Source organism: Pyxicephalus adspersus, chromosome 12, assembly GCF_032062135.1.
Source record: "Pyxicephalus adspersus chromosome 12, UCB_Pads_2.0, whole genome shotgun sequence".
In the NCBI taxonomy this organism is placed as follows: domain Eukaryota; kingdom Metazoa; phylum Chordata; class Amphibia; order Anura; family Pyxicephalidae; genus Pyxicephalus; species Pyxicephalus adspersus.
The window spans coordinates 38,444,133-38,457,268 of record NC_092869.1 but is presented as its reverse complement, the minus strand read 5'-3'; positions in this window follow the sequence as shown (position 1 = coordinate 38,457,268).

The window sequence follows — 13,136 nt, the reverse complement described above, 5'->3', positions numbered from 1 at the left end:
CAATCCATACGGGAGACATTGTCCGTGGCTCTGGCCGTTGGACCCCCCCCCCCAAGCTGGGTCCTTCTTTTGACTCCACTGGGGGGTGGACCGGAGCTGGACTGGGGGTTAGGGACCCCTGCTTTAGAATACATAAAATACATACAAACCGCAGATTATAGTCACCCAAGTTGAACAGTTGTGCTTTTCTTGGGCATAAATCCGACATGTCCAGTCCCTTGAACTCATTCATCAATCCGTCATCATGCCGAACAACCAATCAGAAAAGACTGCTGTGCATTTTTGTAAAGGAGGGGTGCCATTCATTCACCCTCTCCTCCTCTCCTCTACATTGAACAGAACAGTGCTTTGTGTTATTGGTTCATCTGTCACTGGAAACTATCAGTAAGGATCCTTTCCAGCAAAAATCCTCTGATGTCAGTATAAGGCTTAAACTAGCATTGTATGGCCCTATCCTGACTTGATCAGGTTTTTGATCTGCAGAATTCAACAATAGACATTTTGGTAAATCTTCTATTTAAAATTGAACCTGTGGACATTTGACATGTGTTAACATACAACTTTTTTTCATTTGCTTTTGATGGCATAGAAAAGGGTTCAGATCCTCACTTTGGCAGTTATCCTGGTTCTCCATTAAAAGATTTCCTAATTATTCCTGTTCTGGTTACACCTTAAAGTTGAATTTGCCCTTATGTGCAGTCTAAGAGATAATGGTCATCAGGGGAAATGGGAATTATGGATTTCCACAGAGCACATTCCTGGTGTAGCCCTGACCTTGGGCTGTATGACCCCCAAATTGCTTCTTTTATCTTATGATGGACTATTTTAAATTGTGAAATATAAATATTTATTTCTACGCCTTGCAGACTTAATCCATTCTCTGCAAACAAACAATAAAACCTTGGCAGGTTTCTAACTCTTCCATATTCCAGAATTTAGTAGAAAAAGAATGTAAATATTTCAAGCCATGGCTGTACAAAGTATTGATTGGAGGCTGTCCACTGTGATCAGGTCTTTAGCCTACTACAGTGATCAATGACGGTCATTTCAAACATACAGATGGGTGCAGGTGAATGGCACCTTTATAGAATTAGGCAACGCACCCCGGCTGAGCAACACAAATTTGTTGCAGCTTCGTGTTGTGCTGTGCAGAAACAAAAAAGTTGATGTCCAATTTACCTTTTTTTTTGGTCCATTCTTGTGTGTTGGTAGCCAATTTATTTGAATAGGTTGCCCTAACAGAACACATGGTAATGCTTGGAAGGGGACACTAGTAAAGCACAAGAAACAGATTTGAATGTGCCCCAAAAATGTAACAATGGTAAATCGATTGCAGATGTTCCAGCAGATGATGAAATTGTCCTGTGATCTCTTCTGTACATTTAGCAGCTGTAATCTTATTTTGTTTTCCTAACTAGCTCCAGTTACCATTGTCCTCCACTATCAGTCAAGTGTTTCTTTCCTAGGAGCAAATTTTTAATTCATTATACATTTATTGCAGGTAAACCAATACATAGGATAAATATTTGTTAAAGGTATTCACTGCTTTATAACTTTGCTATTTTGGTGCATTGTGTTGCCACATTACAACACATTCTATCATGCCTTACTATGAGTTGCATTAAAACAACCCATTCAAATGAGTAGATTTTTTTTGCCCTAGAATGGACTAAAATATGCAGCTTTTTTCTGATGTAGACCACCAATCCGCACAATAGTGCATTGTGGTGTGATGCAACACGGGTGGGTTATGAAGTGCATTGTGTCAAAGTGTTGGAGTTCCATGATGAAGAATGAAATGTAATGCACCAGCATGGAGATGCATGCATGGGCCTGTAGCGTAATGATGGTTTCATGCAAACTTTCTCCTGGTTGTTCATATGTTTAGTTTTATATTTTTGTTTCTTTGGCATTGTGTTTGGAATTTTGTTTTCAAAAGCTCTTAATTTGTAAAAAACTGATCTTGGCACCAAAAAACGTAAGTGTAGTTTCTTAAAAAAACCCAGCATATATCACAGAATAATATTTGTACTGTATATCTATAGTAACATCAGAAAAAAAATGAAATATCGTTGATCATAAAGTTTAATTGAACAAGCAAAACAAAGCTAAGTTTTGTATATAAATGTGTAACACATCATGATCCTAGGGCTAGGTTCAGATGGATGGTATGTTGAGGTTTGATAACGGCTTCCTTACGTCCAGGAACAGGGGTCCTACCTGCAGCCATCCATAGGGAGTCCTTTAAGTCTTGGCATACTGTCTGCTGTCAAATGTTTATAAAGCGTTTGGATCATTGAAAGGGTAATGAAACAAACATATTAGGGCCCTCCCTAATATTGAACATTTCATAGGCTTGGAACTTTCCTGAATAGGAAATGGAGGGGAGCAGCATTTGTGCCTCACTTCAAGAAAATATTCATTGGAATTGGGCGAAGAAAAGGGAAAAAAAGCATGTAGCTTTTTGGCAAAACCAGACCTCGGAATTATCATTAGGGAACAGGGCCTCATCCCCGATATGTGACCTCTATTTTGTGGGGGTGCCAATAAGAATCTGGAAGCTTCCTTTGATAAGAGTGCCCCTAAATATCCACCACCTAACCCTCCAAACAATTCTTATTGAAACTGTCTGACGACCACTAACTGCCAATTATTTTTTATAGGCCACAAAATGGTCAGCCTGAGAATAGGGAATACACTGTAATTATTCACATCAAATTATTTGTTACTCTTGCACTGTCATTCTGTTGCTTGGGATTTTAAAGGAGACTTCAAATGGCTGTTTTAACATATATTACATGATCCATTATTGTGAACATCTGTAACCCTGACAAATACCATGCCATCATTATATAGCCAAGCACTGAGAGGCTCCAACAATTATTTGGGCTTGGATGGACAATGTTCTGGAGCAAACACCATAATGTGGGGCAGTGATGTCATGATCTGCATAAGTTTTGAATGTTAGCCATGGTGGTCTTCTGCATCTGGAGCTGGTAAAGGAGTATGTGTTTCTACTTTTGAGGGGGAGGGCAATTTTATCAGATGTGTCCTTCAAATATCATTTGGAATTGTTCCGAATGCAAAGCCCTGGTGTTCATCCAACTCTCTCCCTATGGCCCGTCCCAAGGCCCGGTTTCTTCCGTAGCTGTCGGTAGCTGTGGAGAGGCTAATAAAACTTTTTACTTCAAAGTCTGCAAGTATTTTCATCCTTGTAGCTTCTGCATGAAAGTCATCACTTTGTAAGAAGCCATTGGTAGCATTTCCTACCAGCCACTGTTCCATTCCTTTCCCTTGTCTGGAAAGGAAACCCGATTCTTTTCCTCGTAAGTCCGAAATTCATGGAAGAATTTTGTATAATTACAGGAAGTATTTTTTTTAAGTGCGCAATATATCCTATATGACTATTGTGTCAATGTCTAAATGTCAATATGTGCGGTACAGTAAATGCCTATGGACGCCCCCTGGGTTGATCTTTTAGCCTGATTTAAATCAACCAGTAACTCAAAAGTTAAACCTTTTTGTATGATTATGGATAGAATAAGGAAGGGTAAGGACCTTTTCTTGTGGGTGTTACCTTTTGGGGGTTTCGGAACACATTTTCTCACAGACACCCAATTGAAAGGTAGAAGGGTATCCTTCTTCCCTGTTTTGGTGACAATTGCAGAATGTTGGATTTCCAAACCATTTCTAGATTGGTTATAATGGTTTGAGGACAAATAGGATAAATCTCTCTAGCTCGAGCACAAATGAAAACCATATGGGTTCCAACCCTAACATATACTTTACTATCTCAGCGTCCAAATTCTGCTTGCTGTGTACCTTGACAATGAGAACACGGATGTTAACATTGCCAAATGCAAATCGGTAGTAAATGCATCCATCAGCAAAGAGCCAGTTAAAAAGCTACACAGTTGATAGCAATATTTTTTTGTTAATATAGCACAATCCTCTTCTATAGCTATTTTCATTTCCACTGGCTGAGTGGTTGTCAGAGGTGGCTCCAAGGTTGACAAAAACCAGTCAATGGGAGTGCTGCCCGCTGTATTCCATAACAGGCTGACGGTTGATGTTACCATTTCTAAACTGATGGTACAATTCTGGATAATGCAGAAAATATTTATACGTACTGTCCTTCGCCAGGGTTCCTCCACTGAAAAGCGTTCTCATTCCTAGTCCCTATGCATGGAGACAGGAAAGGGATAAACTTGCAATTTTTCCCTGAAGAAAAGAGCTTCCCTTATGTCCTCTCCTGGTGACACTGTGTCAAGGTTTTTCCAAGACAGGCTGTGATGGTAAATCCTCACATTGTAGATACTTAAGTCTTATACAGATCCTAGATTTCTGCTTACTGAAGCTTACCTTTATTGTCTAGGGCCCAAACCTAGCATTAGCATAGCTGTCCCCCACGCCATTTCACGACCCTAAAGACTGCCACTGCCTAAAAATGTTTACAAACAATGGACTGACTATAGAACAAAAATTGTTCCTACTGTGATTGTTCTCAGTGCCATATTGAACAGCTGCTCACGGGTCACTTTAGAGTCACGGGGAGCTTCAGTTTCTGCTGAATACTCAACGTGGTACCAACTTATTCCATTGATGTGAATTATTTTGCACATGGCTCTGGCCAATTGTGGTGCAGTTGTCCGCACAGTTATGGCCTAAAGTTCTGCAAATCTTGCTGCCCACGGTGTGGTTTGCCTCTCCCGGCTGCACTTCATCAGTTTATGTGGCTGGGAGCTCACAGTTGTGTAGTTTAACACTACAGGTCTGAAATGACCCTAACTCTTCCCCGCTATATCCAAAACTAAAGGGGAAAAATAAAAGTATATGTGGCATTCTACATCATTTCTTCACTTTCTCTTTCTTCTTTTTTCACTCCTCCAAATGACCAAAATCTGATTTTACCCATGCAGATAGCAAATGTTAGAGTTTCCTTTCGCTTGCAGTCTGAGATATTTTGGCATGATATAATGTTGCAGTAAATATTTCTAATCTGCTCTTTGATCTGATGTCTTCATGTATCACAGCGTTGTTATCATTTCTGGGGTATTCAGTGAAGTAATCCATTAAACTCTTTTTATATTACTCCTTATAAGGTGATAAACTTATTTATGTACAGGGTTATTATGTATTTAGTCAACCTTGCAATAATTTAGGCAGTGTATTAAAAACGTATCTTTTTTTTTACGTTTTTCACGATAAATCACGTTATCTTTTATTTTACCAACGATAAAAAAGCATGTACAGTCACAAATACAAACATAAAATGATGTAAAGACATCATTATAGGTCGAAAACAGATACCCCAGATTTAAAAAAGAAAAAAAATGTGATGCAATTCATCCCTAACCATCTCAACTGGGTTTAGGTCAGGTGATTGTGGAGGCCAGGTCATCTGAAGCAGCACTTTATCATTTTCCATCTTGATCAAATACCCTTTATATAGCCTGGAGGTGTGTTTTGGCTTAAAAACTCCTCCAGGCTATAATAAACTAAATGAAACCAAATTGGGTTAAGCTACATCCAGACGTCCGATATCGGCCCTGAGAATCCTGCCTGTGTACGGCGCCTATTGTCCGAAGACCTTCCTGGCGGATTCAGGGACGATGGATGATCCTAATGCAAGGGAAGGGGGAGAACGTGCAGCAGGGTGCCGCTCCATCATTCTCCCCCTCCCCCCTCCATAGAGCAGATTGGTGCTGTATGTACATAACTGGTTCATGCATCGTGCAGTCCTTAGTCGTTAGAAAGGATCGTGAAAGATCCTTTCCAATGACAATAACTGCACTTGTGTACGCAGCTTTACATGTCACTGCAGGATGCTGTGGTAGCCATGTTGGTTAAGCATGCCTTGCATTTTGAATAATTTTCACCAGCAAACACCCCATCATCACACCTCCACCATGTAGGAACCACACATGTAGTAACTGTCCACTTGCCTTCTCTGCATCTCACAAAGACATGGCGGGTTGAACCAAAAGTTTAACATTTTTGACTTATCAGACCAAAGTAAAGATTTTCACTAGTCTAATGTCCATTTCTTGGGTTTCTTGACCAAGCAATTCCTTTTTTTCTTGTTGTTCTTCGTCAGTAGTGATTTTTTACTGGAATTCAATCATGAAGACCTGATCCACACAGGCTTCTCAGAACTGTTGAGTGTGGTTATGGTTGAACTGCGGTTTGCATAATAACTGCAGGGTTAAACTGCATAGCACTGAGAAGAGGCAGCTGGGAGCAGCTAACAGTGGCAACAGATACTCAACTAGTCTGAAGAAGGCCAGTCTCATTTCTTTGTTTAATCAGCATATTGGTTTTCAGCTCTACTAAGATAATTGCAAAAAGGTTTTCTAATGATCAATTAACCTTTTACACCAACATACACGCATTAGTAAATGCAGCATTCCATTGGAGCTCAAGACTAATTGTTGCTGATAATGGCCTCCCTTCATTTATACAAATATTCTGTTTATTAATGACCATTGACAGTTACCATAGCCATTAACAACATTAACAACATTAACAATGACGGTATTTTTAATTGATTTCATGATATTATAATATTTCAGACAAAACAATTGTTTTCTTTCAAAAATGGGGATGTTTCTAACTGACTCTTATTATTTAAAAGGCAGTGTACATGTAGCAACTCAAACGTTATTTGATACCAATGATGCGGAAACGTTTTAAAGCTTTACCTCCCATAATTAAGGTATTGACACCATAGCAACTTTCCTAAACCCATAGTGATGTGAAACTTGGCCTCTTTTTTTATGCTTGTAAGAATTTTTACTTGCTCATTATGCATTTGCATTGCCATTAATGGTTCCTACTACCAACAAATTTAGGGAGTGGCTATGGGGACCTCCAGAGCCCCATTTTATGCTAATTTATCTTTGGGTGGCTGGTAACGTTAGCTTTATGCAGACAGTGGGGCAGCAATGGCATAGATACGATGATGATATCTTCATCTTGCGGCCTGGTTCCCTAGATCTGCTCAAACAGTTCGTGCTCGTTAGACTTACAACATTGCATTTCCTTTTAAGATCTCTGTCTCTACATTGATGAAGGCTAAACACTTCATTCATCGGTATCTTTATATTTATTATATCTTAAACCTACAGGAAGAAACAACATACTTGACACACTAATAGTCAATAGTTACGATTAGAAGAAATTGATCAGCTTTTACTTGCTTCAAATTATATGCAGATGGCCTACAAAAATGCCTTAAAGAATAGATATACAAAAAGATACTTTAAATTAGCATTTGGGAAAGCAATACCCAGCGATAGAAATCAGATACATGCTAAAACTCAGGAGAAAAAAAATCGTAATGACAGATGACATACCTATTTGTAAAGTTATTAACAAATATCCCAATAAAGGCAAGCTCAAGCTATTTGACGAAGCCCAATGTTAATTTTGGATGGAGGCATTGAAATCAAGGTAGTACCGGTACCTAAATCTAAAATCCCAGATGATATTGCCCAATAAAAAACAGTTTTACCAATGGCTCTGAACCCACAGTTTGATTTCTAACCCTGTATCGTGTGCATCTACCTACACGTGGGGATAACATGACCAAGTAAATTTACCATTGAAAACCAAATGGATACATAGCTGAAAACCACAGTCATCTAATTTTTATATGTTAAAATTGTTAAAATGTCAGTATTGTGGGTTTTTGTTACATTTATTCTTATGTTGTAACTGTAATATCTTAATAAACTCTTACACTGCATGCAATTATTCTAGAAACCTCCAACTTTCCTTTTTCATACACTTATATTTTTACTTTTTTTTCTTTTTCCAGCAAATTATTTCTTGAAGTATTTTCAATTCATCTCCTAGAGCTTTTCATTTTCTTTGGCTGAACTCCGAGTATGTTACAATCATGGATGGTGTCTTCTTGGTATGGAGACACCAGATCTGCTTTCCTTCACTTTTTTCGAAGCCCACCAGCAGTTCGGCCCAACTCTCCCCCCCTTAAGCTATGTAAACAAGGGGTTTCACACATCTATCTCTGATGTAATTCCCATTTCTTCGCATTTGTATCTTTCCCACCATATGATCTTGCAATTCTGGGGTAACTGACCACTAAGCCATCTTGGCATTACTTCAACTATCTGTCTTGACATGTGGTGACCTGTTTCTTGTTGGAAGGTGTCCCGCAATAGCAGAATTCCTGTACACTCTTGCTAGGGACCCAATCTCTTACCTTCCATCAGCACTACAGTTTCTGTCATGGCTTGCAGCATTTGACACTTTAGTGTCGTTACATGCCTGACCCCCTGACCGTTGTTCCATTCTCTGATCCCTATGTTACTACAGTGGTTATTTATTCCTGTTTATGCTGCCATTGATGTCTCAGAAAGCACTCATGCGACTCATTGTACATAAACTGCTTGCTTTTTTTGTACTTCAGCACTTTCCTGCTGAAACAAATCAAACCACCAATGCCAAATTAGCACTGGCTTGCGTCCTTTGCACACTTCTCAGTTAAGTTGCCAATTGCAAAGTCCATATACATTGGGTAGTGGAGACCATTGAGCGGGGTTAACATTTTAGGAGAATGTTAAAATTTCATGCTGCTGGTCCTAATCATACGGCTTCATCTATTTTACATACTCAAGTGTGCACCTTATGTGTATTGGCCTGCTTTGCAAGGGAAGTCTCTGCTGAGGCATATTTAACTGATGGGAAGTTTAAAGAAGAGATTTGGGAGTGTCTGAGGTGTTCTGCAGCTTTTTCAAGTCCAAAAACTACCCTAACAAAAATATCCACAGGAGATACAATCCCCTTCATTGAATCCCCATGGAATGTAGGTTGTACAAAGAAAGGTGTTGGTTGTACATGGAACATGGCCAGAGGGGGCGAAAATTGCAGACCCACTCTGATTTTTCATAATTAAATCCCATGGTGCCATGAAACCTAGGATAGGTGTTTTATGTAAAATTGCCACAGTACTGAATTAATGTTAAAACGGCACTATATGTGGATTACAAATGCTGAATGCCCTTACCCTTGTATAAGGATCGTTGTTGAGTTTGATATAGATAGTTGTGTTGTGGGGACCAGTATTCCTTTCAGTTTAAATGGTACAACTCGCTGTCCTTGGAGGACTGCCTATTGTTTTCTTTTTTAAACATTCTTTACAAGATACAAGATACAAGATATCGCAGGATTGGAATTAAATCAAATAAACAGGCACATATTAACATAGCAACCATAAAAGTATTCCAACCATATATATTAGTTCACACTTGTTGCAACAATACAATAACATAATACAAATTTTAAATGTGCAAGTAAAATAAAAAGAAAAAAGAATTGCAATTAAATAATAGAACAAAAAGGTATACGGCGGGGGGGTTGGGACACAAAGGAAAGGAGACGGGGGAAGAGTAGAAGGAAAAGTGCACCAAGTAGGGGCCTCGCTCCCAAAGGGAAAAATATAAGTATGAGAACCAAACTTAGAATTCAATTAGAGGAAGCAAGGTCTCGGTATTCGGTAGTAAGCATAAATTGTGACCAGTAGTACCAGGTGTGAGCCACCTTCCTGCCAGTGCCCCTCACATTGGAGGTAAGATCCTCCATACAATGGATTTCATTAACTCTACCCAGCCACAATCCAATCGTGGGCGGAAGGACTGCCTTTTGTTTTCAAGTGTAGAAAAACTACAGTTATCAATTTGTTAAAAGGTGGTGTTACATAGTCACTTGGTTAGGTTGAAAAAAGACATAAGTCAATCAAGTTCAACTGGTCTTCTGGATGTACAAGCTTTGGTCTTCATGTGTTGCAATGCTGACCTTGAAAGACGTAAAGATTCAATGTCTTGTTCAAAATCCTTTAGAATTTTTCAGACACTCCAAACACATAATGGATGACGATATTACTTTTGTGTGTGTTGCTTCTACCTCCCCTCTCTTCATTTGATGATCTCATGTTTTTCGCTTTTGCATGTTACAAAGAAAAAACAGTCTGGGTAGCAAAAACCTTAAAAGCTCTCCTGAGATGTCTATGTTCGGCATCTTTATTGTTACAATCTCAAAATGTTTTGCAGAGTTCTAGTGCCTATGTTTCCTGTAGACTACATTATCTGAACCACCCCTATATCCCTGATATGTAATATGCAGCCAAAAGGGGTCATTTTGTTTTATCTGTGCATCGTCCTGTTTTTGATGGGTTTTTTTGTAATGTATTCCCTGGAATCGTGTACTTGATGGGTTTTTTTTTTTAAATGTATTCCCTGGAATCGTGTACTTCAGATGTTCCCAGCATGATCGCTTAATAATTAATGTCTTTGTGTCTTGCTGGAGTTGTGTAAAGGGTCTTATTTCAGATGCTTCTTTACAGATTTAGTAGCTTCTACAGGTGGCATACACATGAAAATGGATGTGACATCAAAGAACACCCTTTTTTTTCTTTTAAGGCAGCAATGAAAATACATAGATGCTCACTATCCAAATAAATGGTATAGGTGACATGGAAAGGCTCATATCTTCACTTGGGTCTTTCATTCACTGAAACACTTTCTCTCCTTGACTAAAAAACGAGCACTTTGCATTTTGGCCAAGGAAATGGTAAATACAAGGCAAGGTGTTGTGGTGAATCAGAGTAGTCTCATTGATTTAACTGTGTTGAAAGTACAATGAAGCTGTACTGCTTGCCGAGGATGAATGATGTTTTCTATATTATCGGTCACCAACCAGTGGTCCACAAGAAAATCTTGGTGGTCCGCGGCTCTGGCCAGTGCGCCCAATAGCCGGGTCAGAAGAAGAACCTGTGGGTGGGCGGGGGGGGCACCAGCCAGAGCCGTGGACCATGTCTCCCGTACGGATCGTAGGCTCAGATGGGGGGGCGGGTTGTGTCTCTGGACAGACGTGCAATGGGAGAGTGGGCAGGTTCTGGCATCATGACGTCACTCTGGAGGAAGTTTCTTTCCCTTTTATCTTTCCCTTTTATTTTTCTTTCCCTTCTTTCCCTGTCATACTGCTCATCCAGAGTAATTTAGTGGTCCGTGACGTCCAAATGATTGGCGACCACTGTTCTATATCATATGCACATTGATGAGGACAGTGAAATAAGGACACCAGTGTAGGTATTTTCTCTTTCATTTTAAAAAATTTGTTGATGGTGGCTAGAGTTGACTTAGTAGCTTTTAACTAGCTATTGATACTTTCTTCTTCCTTAGCTGCATACATTGTTTTCTCCATTATACATTTTTTTTTTAAGTTAAAAAACTTCTTTAGGACAGCATGGTGGCTCATGTAGCCAACACTTTGCCCTGCAGTGTTGGGGTACCAGCTTTGAATCTTGGCGTGGAACGTATCTGTACAGAGTTTGCATGATCTTCCTTTGTTGCCATGGATTTCGTTTTGCACACTCAGGTTTACCCACAACTAGAAAACTAATAAAATAATAAAACAAATAAAACTAATAAAGAATATCTTTATAAAATGTTCCTAAAATAAACGTCTGCAATATTTCATTTGCAAATACATTTTCCATGCTCTGTACTAGAAACCTAGTTATAGTATCAATATAAAAGGTATACTTCACCTTATATGTATAAAGGGGAAGAACTGGGCCGGGGGGACATTTAGAGGAATTAAAAATAAAAGGATGGGCATTGGAGAAGGATGTGAAATTGATAGTGGAGATTTTGTGGAAAATTTGGATGTTTTAGGCACTATTTTTAACAGCTAATACCCACCAAAAAAACACAAAGCCTTATTTGGAGAATGTGTGCTTATCTGAATGTTTCACACATCGGTGAGATCATGACTTTATGTGTCTGAAAAAATCAAACTCGGCTAACCCAATACAAATAAGTAACTGCACTGCTGCATAAACTACGTTTCTTATATCTCTTATATCATACTTGGATGATAGCATAGCAGAATGTAAAGGGGTACAAAAGTTTTTCAGGCCTCTTGTCTATTAGAAATGTGTTATGCATTTTTTTTCAGTCAACCAATTTCTCAGTCTCATTTTTAGTAGCACCATGCAGCAGTTTCCGTGAGAACTATAGGGTCCGTTTTAGGAGCCATCTTTGCATACACATGTGCCAGCACTAACCATGCTCATAAAAGGGAGAAGAGAGGAAGGATGGCCTTTTCAGTCTGCTGCTACCCCTTCATTGTTTAGGGACAGGAATTACTAGCTGGACATTAGTACAAGAAGGAAAACCATGTATGTGTGCTTGTATTTACACATGTACATATATTATGTATTCCAACAAACTTCTACATGTGTACTGAATAGACTTCTACATAGGTACTGAATAGTCATAGGTGTACCCACCTACCTGGTTCTTTAACAGGAATGTTGTCGTAAAAAAAAAGAGGGGGCACGATACTATCCATGTCAAGCGTGCATGCGCATCATTGTTATGTACACATGCCTGCCCCACTACACCTCTGCCTATGTGTCACCCAAATGGAAAGAAACTTCTCCCAGAGTGACTACATGATTCCAAAACCCGGCCAGGGCTTAGCATGGGGTGGAAGAGTGGGCGGGTAGTGAGCCTGCATGCAATTCCTTTCAGGAGACGTGGTCTGTCCCTCCGCGGTCAGGAGAAGGATGCACCAGCCAGAGCCACGGACCACCAAATAATTCTTTGCAAAATAAGAGTGGGCAAGCATGCCTATTCCCAAAAAAGAATTTAGGACACCACCTGTGCCCGCCCCGCTACTCTCCTGTTCTTTATTGAGGATAAAGGAGTACTGATGCCCTCACAGTGACATTGGCACACAGTGAGAGAGACTGGGGGTAATGATATTTTACCTGCACCATCTCTTTAGGGTTGGCTGGCCACCAGTGAGCTAGGTGCACTTTAGGACTGGCAACCAGTATGCTGGGGCCCTTTATGGCCAGTCACTGGTGCACAGGAGATCCTTTATGGCTAATTACCATCATAATGTATGTTTTACTTGCAGCTATTGCAAGCTTCTAAATTTAACTTCACTTCAGCCTATTATAATTGACTGCATAGCGAGAGGTGCAGCGCTAGGGGGCCAACAGGTTGTATTATAGTGCTCATGTGATGACAAGCAACATTGTGGTAGGAGGGAAGGGCAAAAGGAAACGTTACTGCTGCAAGCTGGGTACATGGTGGTTACCTTAT